Source organism: Haliotis rubra, unplaced genomic scaffold (genome assembly GCF_003918875.1).
Source record: "Haliotis rubra isolate DU_JTF1 unplaced genomic scaffold, ASM391887v1 Scf104, whole genome shotgun sequence".
NCBI classification, from domain to species: Eukaryota; Metazoa; Mollusca; class Gastropoda; order Lepetellida; family Haliotidae; genus Haliotis; species Haliotis rubra.
In genome coordinates, this window is record NW_025764937.1 from 380,889 (window position 1) to 390,590 (window position 9,702).

A 9,702-nucleotide genomic window follows, 5' to 3' on the forward strand; every position below is an offset into this window, starting at 1 on the left:
TTGTGCAACTAGTTTTTTCGTTTCAACAGGCACCTGGTGCAGGTATAATTAAGTCAGTTAAATCAAGTCAATTAATTCAAGTCAATTAAATCATGTCAGTTAAATCATGACAATTAAATCAAGTCAATTAAATCAAGTCAATTAAATCAAGTCAATTAAATCATGTCAATTAAATAATTTAAATCAAGTCAATTACATCGTCAGTTAAATCGAGCCCTGCCAGCTCTGTTAGTTTTGTACGGTTTCACTGTGGCCACTGTGTTGTCAATTATTTAACCAAAGGAACATAAATGTTTGTTCATAATGTGATTGTTCAGCTAGCTACTGTTGGCTACATATTTTTTTATTATTCCATGTTTGCCTGAATGTTTATTGACAGATTGCAATCAAGTGAGAATAGGTTGTTTGTGTTTAAATACTCTTGACGTGTGGATCTGTTGTGTTGTCAGAAATGTTGTACTTTTCACTGTTGAATATGTACAGTGTTCTCAGGCTGTGTGTCACATGGATTGGTTTTGTTACATCCAGGTTGCACAAGGGCAGGTAAATTATTACTAGTGCAGGTAACTTGTATTTTCAGGCTGCACCCAGGGCAGGTAACATTTTACACCCATGTGCACGGCAGCAGATTTACTGGTACAAATTTCCTGTGTTAAAAAGTTTTCTGTCTTGCGTATCACATGAAACAATTATCAGAAACTATAAATGTAAACAAGTCTGTTTTGACGCTCATTAATCAGTTATATAAACCCACACTGTACACAATCTTGTGACATTTCATGGAAGGCCAGAGATCACTGTGTAATACATCACCTGTAATGGTGGACAAGTTGATTTTGCCATGTGGAAAAGAAAATTAATTTCAACATGAAAATGTCAATTAAAAGCACCAATCTGTCAAAACATCCTTCCTGACATCGATTAATGCAAGCTTTTCCTGAGCTTTTGAAGCCGGTTATAAATATTCCTCTCGCTGTGCTCATAGACAGTCATCTGTTACCAGTGACAGCGATAGGATTGTTTATAACATGGTGCAAGCAATATTTTGATGGTGCAATGAAATCAATTCACTTGGTTGCACCTAGGCCCCTGTACCTCAAAGCAGGCCTAGCTCTACAACAGTCGTAAGTCTATGTTAAAGTATGCGAGTTACGAAAGTCGTAGCACTACGATCACTTTGAGGAATGGGGCCCAGATAGATGTAGCCAAAAAATGTGAAATCATACCCTGTCCTACTTTGTTATAAGTTCATAGAGGCCTGAAACCTGAAACCATACAATGAGAATGATTACCTGTACATGATATTTCAGATGTTTAAACATTCAGTTTGGTACTGGGCGGTGGGGTAGCCTAATGGTTAAAGCGTTGTCTCTTCACGCCGAAGACCAGGGTTCGAATCCCCACATGGGCACAATGTGTGAAGCCCATTTCTGGTGTCCCCCGCTGTGATGTTGCTGGAATATTGCTAAAAGCGGCGTAAAACCAAACTCAGTCAGTCAGTCAGTCAGTCAGTCTGTCAGTTTGGTACTTTATCATGATATTGAAAACTCATTTACACAGAGAGGGGGAAACAAAAATGAAAGTTGTCCCCATTTTTTGATCACAAACTTTTGCTGTGATTGTTTGATCTGTAACAAAGGAAGTATGAAAATGGCCCAAGTTCATTGTCAAATGCATTGTGTGTTTTGAATGCATTTTATGCTTTGATCGTTATTACATGTGTATGACCAGAAAGTTTGGTTTTAATCAGACTGCATTAGATATCTATTTATATACCTGTATTTTTTGTTGTGTCTGTCAAAACTGTTTTTGAAAGCTGCTTATTTTGTGTGAACGTGTGTCTTCCCTGATGGAATGATTCAACATTGGTCAGTGATTGTGCTGAATTAGGAATTTGATTCTCATCTTCAGCAATATTGCAAGCGTTCAATGTGAGGATACCCAGACAGGTATGATCATGCTAAAATCTGGGTTTGATTTCCCAAATATATATATGCAGTGTGTGCATTTCTAGCCCATCACAGTGGGCGATGGGGTAGCCTAGTGGTTAAAGCATCCACTATACAATGTGTGAAGCCCATTTCTGGTGTCCCTCGTCATGATATTGCTGGAATATTGCTAAAAGTGGTGTAAAACCATACTCACTCACTCACTCACTCACTCACTCACTCACTCACTCACTCACTCACTCACTCACTCACTCACTCACTCACTAACCCATCATAGAGGGCGGTGGGGTAGCCTAGTGGTTAAAGCATCCACTATACAATGTGTGAAGCCCATTTCTGGTGTCCCTCGCCATGATATTGCTGGAATATTGCTAAAAGTGGCGTAAAACCATACTCACTCACTCACTCACTCACTAACCCATCATAGAGGGCGGTGGGGTAGCCTAGTGGTTAAAGCATCCACTATACAATGTGTGAAGCCCATTTCTGGTGTCCCTCGCCATGATATTGCTGGAATATTGCTAAAAGTGGCGTAAAACCATACTCACTCACTCACTCACTCACTAACCCATCATAGAGGGCGGTGGGGTAGCCTAGTGGTTAAAGCATCCACTATACAATGTGTGAAGCCCATTTCTGGTGTCCCTCGCCATGATATTGCTGGAATATTGTGTAAAACCATACTCACTCACTCACTAACCCATCATAACACATCAAAGGATTTTTTCCCAAAACCAAAGATCTACGTTATGTAAGTACACTGCCATGATTAGAATACACAGTAGCCTCTTTGCCTAGGCATCACTTTAAGACAGGAAAGTATTGAAAGCCAATGCTTCATCTTGAATCACAATTATCAATTCACTTTTGTCCCCATCAAGGATTGTAGGAGAATCGTTTGACTATATTTTTGTTTGTTTTGTGTTTTACAAGAAAATCTGGAACATTTTATCTTAAACATGTAGAAACAAATTTGAGACCTAGAATGTATATTAGAACACTAGACAGTTGTATTGATCTCTTCAAACAAAATGGATATGATCTATTGTAGGCTTACCCTCATGGCTTACATTGTTGGCATAACTTTGGCGATGATTCATGATAATACAATATATAACAAGTTTTATGGATAACAACTTCTTTATTTTTTCAGAGGAGTGTGACGTTTGATACAGATTCTTGTACCGTTGTCTTGCTTGGACAACGGTACAAGAATCTGTATCAAAACGGCATCAACTTAAAATAAAGAAGTTGTTATCCATAAAACTTGTGATATATTGTACGTCTCAACTTCTAAAATGCCACTCAAACAAGATTCATGATAATCCTACCGGATCTGATTTTGTGTGAACTTTGAAATCAAAATCTTATCCAGGGAGATGTGTTCTGTCTCATTTTGTGTTCCTCTTCCTGCAAATATTATTCCAGACTATAACAACACATGTTGTGTTGAAGTATACTTTGTTCAGTGTGATATAGTTTAAACTGACTGTGTTTATGTCCTGCCAGTCATCAAATGGTTTTACATTGGAGGTTAAAAATATGAATATCTGAAAGAAAACTCACCTTGGTGAAAAAGTCAGATTGATGTATGAGAATAGATTGTATGTAATCCCAGAAATCCACACTAATGATGATCTCTTCTTGTATATGTGTGTCTTGTAGTACATTCATTGGTACCCTATGTAGATTAGAATCGGTCTCCAGCAACGTCAGGCAAGTATAGGAATGGCTGCCTATGCCGTTGTATCTTATCCTAGTATTGCGTATATGTGTGTCTTGTAGTGCACTCATTGGTACCCCATGTAGATTAGAATCGGTCTCCAGCAACGTCAGGCAAGTATGGGGATGGCGCCTATGCCGATGTATCTTATCCTGGTATTACGTATATGTGTGTCTTGTAGTGCACTCATTGGTACCCCATGTAGATTAGAATCGGTCTCCAGCAACGTCAGGCAAGTATGGGGATGGCGCCTATGCCGATGTATCTTATCCTGGTATTGCGTATATGTGTGTCTTGTAGTGCACTCATTGGTACCCCATGTAGATTAGAATGGTCTCCAGCAACGCCAGGCAAGTATGGGGATGGCCGATGCCTATGCCGATGTATCTTATCCTGGTATTGATGGGGATGGCTTCTGTGTGTCTTGTAGTGCACTCATTGGTACCCCATGTAGATTAGAATCGGTCTCCAGCAACGTCAGGCAAGTATGGGGATGGCGCCTATGCCGATGTATCTTATCCTGGTATTGCGTATATGTGTGTCTTGTAGTGCACTCATTGGTACCCCATGTAGATTAGAATCGGTCTCCAGCAACGTCAGGCAAGTATGGGGATGGCGCCTATGCCGATGTATCTTATCCTGGTATTGCGTATATGTGTGTCTTGTAGTGCACTCATTGGTACCCCATGTAGATTAGAATCGGTCTCCAGCAACGTCAGGCAAGTATGGGGATGGCGCCTATGCCGATGTATCTTATCCTGGTATTGCGTATATATGTGTGTCTTGTAGTGCACTCATTGTTAGCCGGCGAAGATCTGGGTTAGAATTGGTCTTCAACAACCATGCCCATCTTTGAGGCCATTCATTTGGTCAGTGACCTGGGTGATGAATCTTATGTATATCCCAGTAGCCTCGATGCTCTTGATGTCAATCCCTGGATTATCTTGTCCAGATTCAGTTATTAACAAACCGTCGTGATATCCTTAAATATTCCTGGGTGTGATGTTAAACAACAAACAGAAACAGATGCTTGGGGTACTTACAGTAGGAAACAAATATGTTATGTAATTATCAACAAATGCAGATACTGTTGCATGTCTCCCAGTCCCTGAACTACCATATTGTCCCCTCCGCCAACACTTCCTGCAACACAAAGCACTATGTAAAGGAAATCTAGATTTCCTCAGGTTCTGAATCCACTTGGGCTCCTTTCAGTCTTAATGAAGGGTTTTTTTATATCAAAATTATATATTTTGGGAAAAACCCGTTAAGTTAGCAGATATTGGTACATGCAGGTTATCTTGGGTTATCCAGTGATGTTAGGTATCAGTTGGGTGGTCGGGTAGCCTAGTGGTTAAAGCTTTCACTTGTCATGCTGAAGACCCGGGTTCGATTCCCCACATGGGTACAATGTGTGAAGCCCATTTCTGGTGTCCCCCGCCGTGATGTTGCTGGAACATTGCTAAAAGTGGCGAAAAGCCTCATTAGGTATCAGTTTAGTTGATGACCTGAACTGTCATGCTCTTGACTGTCAGTTGGATGGGAACTAACGTCATGGCGCCAACATGCAGATAGAGTTCTATTTGTATTGATGTTTGTCAAGGGTAGGAAGGAATGTCGACCATGACTGAGAAGATTGCAGGGATTTTGCTGTAGACAGTTAGATATATGACATAATCATGTATTATCAACAATAAGAAATTGTTTTATTTATGTACCAAATTTGAAAATTATCTATAGGACATTTGAATGAACACAACCGATTGATGTGTTTATTCTACAAGGTGGGACACAAAATCATACTATATCATGTTATTATAAATCTAAAGCTGAGGGTTTAGACATGGGTGATTTCAAAGTTAGATCTAGTTATATTTAACATTTGCAAAGCTTTTTTTACAATTACAATAAACAGGAAAATATTAGTTTTCAGTGAGCTGTTTTTGTGACATTTTACTTTGATCTTTTATGATGAAGAACTGACTCATCTTAGGTGTACAGTAGTGGTTTTTAGTTGTTTAACCCCGAAGAATATACCCCATGTGGATTCTCATTCGTGAAAGGGGCTCTTCCTTTACATATTTGTGACATGTGACTTAGTTTTATTTCAACTGTCAGCACTTTTATACTTGTTGTCAAAAGTATATATTACAAGTGTCAGCAGTTATATTCTTGTTGTCAGGAGTTTTATTACAGTTGTCAGCAGTTATATTCCTGTTGTCAGGAGTTTTATTACAATTGCCAGCAGTTATTTTCCTGTTGTCAGGAGTTTTATTACAATTGCCAGCAGTTATATTCCTGTTGTCAGGAGTTTTATTACAATTGTCAGCAGTTATATTCCTGTTGTCAGGAGTTTTATTACAATTGTCAGCAGTTATATTCCTGTTGTCAGGAGTTTTATTACAATTGTCAGCAGTTATATTCCTGTTGTCAGGAGTTTTATTGCAATTGTCAGCAGTTATTTTCCTGTTGTCAGGAGTTTTATTACAATTGTCAGCAGTTATATTCCTGTTGTCAGGAGTTTTATTGCAATTGTCAGCAGTTAAATTCCTGTTGTCAGCAGGTGTAGCTATGTTTTTGTCTGTCTCATCGATTGCATTCAACACATATAGTGATATTCTTTCATGAGAATTACTTTAGCAGCTTTATGGCATTGTTTGTGTTATGGAAGTACATGTACAGATTATCACTTGACATCCACACTGATGAAAGTATATCTCTCTGCCTCTGATAACCAAGAATTACAGGAACTGATGTTGTTGTTTTTGTTGGGTCAATGTTTATGTTCTTCAATGTACCAAGTTGATTACTTGCTGTAAAAACAAAAAAATATATCAGCTGTAAGCAGTGTGTGAAAAAGTTTCCAAATTTTGCTAGCCAGTCGTACAAGCTATGCCATCATTAAGCTGTTAATATGATGAACATGTTTATCAGGCCATAATCTTGCATGATTTAAAAGTGTATGATAACGTAACAAGTCGGAGAGAGTGAGATATTTACAAAATGACCTCATGAAAATTCACTAGCCATTTGGGCCAGTGACTGTGAAGATTTACTGGCCCAACTGGACTTTTGCTATACACGGGCTCGCAGGGTAGTGGCTATTTCGCACACTGGTTCCTTTCACAGTAGATTTGGAATCTGTTTTTCTGAATTTGGCACAGAGAACTTTTCCTTGTTGATGGATATATAAGCTATTGATATTCATCAGTGCATTGTTTTGGCGTGAAAATACTAAATACGTTTACACTTGATACCTCAAAACTAAGACACTTGGCACAGAATCACTTTTTGAAGAGGTATTCTTTAATGTCATAGTGAACATCCTATCTTTCAGATAAGAATAGGAATTTAATGGTGGTACAAATATTAGGACTGCAGATTTAGATATGGATTTATAACATTTATCATGACAATACTGATGAATTTCATGAACACTCTCTGCTATATGTGTTGAACGCAGTATCAATGAAATCGAACCCTTACAATACATGTACTTTATATGAATATGTTATCATGGATCTATCACTGATTTGCATTGTCTCTCGGTATGTGATTTATGTCATTTTAAATATGCTCTTATATCAAACTATCATTAAATCGATATACAGTGTATTACAGTGTACATGAAAACAATGAACAGTTGTGGTTTTCCGCAGTTAAGCTGCAGTGTGCAATCTCAAATCAAATCTCAATCACTTATCAAATTTGTTTTATTTACAAATATGTAGTCAATGTTAAGCAAGGTTGTTTTTTTAACAATAAAAGTGTAAAGACCATGTATTTTTATTTCTTTTAAGATTTGTATCCCCACAGAACGGTGGATACTGCAATCAGCATGTCCCTCCTTCCACCTGTCAGTCAGTGCGTTATTGTTGCTGGAATAATAGTCCCACACCAATACTATGTGTTGGTGAGACCCGTCTTCTTGTTGTCACTATACAGTCTGAACGCTGTATCTTCCATATTGACGCACAAATATAGTGGAAGTATACACCAACAGTTTCTTGGTATTTTTACATCAGCTTGAAGATGTCGCTCACTGCACAGAGACAAAGAAATGGTTGGTCGGTCGGTTGGTTGGTTGGTTGGTTGGTGTGTTGTTATTTAATGCAGCACTCGGCAGTATTCCAGCTATATTGCAGTGATCTGTAAATAATCGCATTTGGACCAGACAATCCAGTGATCAACAGCATGAGGGTCGATCTACACAATTGGGGTACAATAACATGAATTAACCAAGTCAGCGAGCCTGACCACCCGATCCTGTTAGAAAGCATGGGTTACTAAAGATCAATTCTAACCTGGATATTCACAGGTAGACAAAAAAACAGACTCAGTCCATATCTGTGATTTACTGGCCTTGTCAGCCCTACTAGACAGCCTGTGCAGATAAAAAAGACACAGTTTGTGTTATTTTGCAATTGCTTCTGCTGCATTGTACATTTCACACCTGCCACTCCACAGAGCATCAGTATAATTAGGTAATTTTCCTGTTCCCATCTTCTGCCCTCACTGAATTTTTCGATGTGAATTAAAATAACATATTCTTATTTCAGTCTTCCCAGCCGCCATGACAAGTCGTGCCCTCATGTGGTAAACATAAACAAAAAACAACCTCTCTCCCTTACAGACTCCTGAAACAACAGTCAGATTGATCTTTCTTCATCGACATTTATTAAAAGATTGATTCCGAGGCTAAACGACTTGATCTTCCTAATGAATTTATTTAAATACTAATTCCAAGTAATCTAACTATTGACTAAATTTAGATCGTCACTGTGGAAGTGGATCTGGCGTCGGCCCGGAGAGCGGAGGTAGGTTGTTGGGGTCCGGCCGTATTGAACAACACGAGTGTACAGATATGGTAGTTTTTGTTTCCCTGCCTGGCGCTAAGCATTAACAACGGCTGGTCAGGTCGGAATCTATAATTTGTCCCAGTTTATCTCATTGACCAAGCATTAATACGCGTGCACACGTCTGGACTGACATAAGCAGTCACTCGCATGTACGCATGCAGATTGCTATTAAAATTAATATCAGTCAGAGATGATATACGCGTACCAGTGAACGGACCCGTGAAGATCCAGGTAAGAATTATTTTTCAGCAACAACGGAATCGGGTGGTCAGGCCCGCTGACTTGGTTGACACATGTCATCGTATCCCAACTGCGTAGATTGATGCTCATGATGTTGATCACTAGATTCTCTGGTCCAGACTTGATTATTTACAGACCGCCGCCATACAGCTGGAATATTGCTGAGTGCGGCGTTAAACAACAAACCAACCAACTAACAAACAAACCAGTGAACGTTAAACCCCATGTCACCTTACCCAATGCAAATGTACGGTTCATACCAATAAAGGCAAGGTACGATATGATACTTATGATTGACAAGTTCTTTGTTATATTACTAGTTGACGTCACGGTAAGGATTCTCACGCTGTTGAATAGCATGAGTGAAGTACTACAGCACAGAACAGAGTTAAAACTAACTACAAGCGAGTCCGGTAAATCCGCGCGTCCGGTAATTCTGCGCAACTGCAATGGCGTACTTCCGTATCGAGGTAAACATCGTCTGCTACCACATTTACGCTTGAAATCGGGACATTTCTACAAGGGACTGGCTTTTAATCACTAAAGGTAAGTAAATAACAGTAATTGACAGATAAATGGACAGTTTTATGAAAATTCGTTTTCTTCAGACTTTTAAACCTTTTTCTTTATTATTCATAATTGGATTTAATATGAAACACTCTTCCTTACATTGATGAAGTGATTTTTGAAAATAATCTGGCCCTAATACGCTTCCATACTTCGGATCTCCAGCTGGATGTTATGCGCATAAGTTGCTGCGCAGAATTACCGGACAGCAAGCGATGTGGTCAGAACGCCGGTAAGGTCAACCGTATGGCATAATGCAACGTTAGAATCTTTTAGTCGTCAATAAAACGTATATTTCTAGGTAAATATGATGCATACCAGAATGTTTAGTCACGTAAACCACAAAAAATAAGAGACGTTAGTT